At 66.7% G+C, this 780-nt stretch overlaps 2 long non-coding RNA genes across 4 annotated transcripts; one reads left to right on the top strand and one right to left on the bottom strand.

Moving 5' to 3' along the window:
- Window positions 1–512, top strand: LOC108448859. Of its 3 annotated transcripts, XR_001864900.1 has the most exons (5): window positions 1–39; window positions 71–154; window positions 218–256; window positions 363–425; window positions 457–512. It is a non-coding gene; the product is annotated as an uncharacterized LOC108448859 (long non-coding RNA). The 3 variants fall into 3 exon arrangements; XR_001864901.1 differs by lacking the exon at window positions 1–39 and having other exon boundaries at window positions 47–154; window positions 187–247; window positions 374–425; XR_001864902.1 differs by lacking the exons at window positions 1–39; window positions 218–256 and having other exon boundaries at window positions 47–154; window positions 374–425.
- Window positions 322–571, bottom strand: LOC108448858. The gene is made up of 2 exons (XR_001864899.1): window positions 481–571; window positions 322–399 (listed from the first exon to the last, which is right to left on the bottom strand). It is a non-coding gene; the product is annotated as an uncharacterized LOC108448858 (long non-coding RNA).
- Window positions 572–780: the final 209 nt, after the last annotated feature.

The following is a 780-nucleotide window of genomic DNA, read 5'->3' as shown; positions in this document are numbered from 1 at the left end:
GGTCAGGGAGCCCCTCAGGTGTCACAAGGAGCCCCTCAGGTGTCACAGGTGAGGTCAGGGAGCCCCTCAGGTGTCACAGGTGGGGTCAGGGAGCCCCTCAGGTGTCACAAGGAGCCCCTCAGGTGTCACAGGTGAGGTCAGGGAGCCCCCCCAGGTGCGCCCAGGTGAGGTCAGGGAGCCCCCCAGGTGTCACAGGTGGGGTCGGGGAGCCCCCCAGGTGTCACAGGTGAGGCCAAGGAACCCTCAGGTGTCACAGGTGAGGTCAGGGAGCCCCCCCAGGTGCGCCCGGGTGCCCCCCAGGTGCATCAGGTGACCCCCAGGTGTTAGGAGGAGCCCTTCAGGTGTATTCAGGTAAGGCCAAGGAGCCCCCCAGGTGTCACAGGTGAGGTCAGGGAGCCCCTCAGGTGTCACAAGGAGCCCCTCAGGTGTCACAGGTGGGGTCAGGGACCCCCCCAGGTGTCACAGGTAAGGCCAAGGAACCCTCAGGTGTCACAGGTGAGGTCAGGGAGCCCCCCAGGTGTCACAGGTGAGGCCAAGGAGCCCCCCAGGTGTCACAGGTGAGGTCAGGGAGCCCCCCAGGTGTCACAGGTGAGGCCAAGGAGCCCCCCAGGTGTCACAGGTGAGGTCAGGGAGCCCCCCAGGTGTCACAGGTAAGGCCAAGGAGCCCCCCAGGTGTCACAGGTGAGGCCAAGGAGCCCCCCAGGTGTCACAGGTGAGGCCAAGGAGCCCCCCAGGTGTCACAGGTGAGGCCAAGGAGCCCCCCAGGTGTCACAGGTGAGG

Source organism: Corvus brachyrhynchos, unplaced genomic scaffold (genome assembly GCF_000691975.1).
Source record: "Corvus brachyrhynchos isolate BGI_N302 unplaced genomic scaffold, ASM69197v1 scaffold729, whole genome shotgun sequence".
NCBI lineage: Eukaryota > Metazoa > Chordata > Aves > Passeriformes > Corvidae > Corvus > Corvus brachyrhynchos.
The sequence above is the reverse complement of the archived record's forward strand: the minus strand, read 5'-3'. Positions and strand labels throughout refer to the sequence as shown.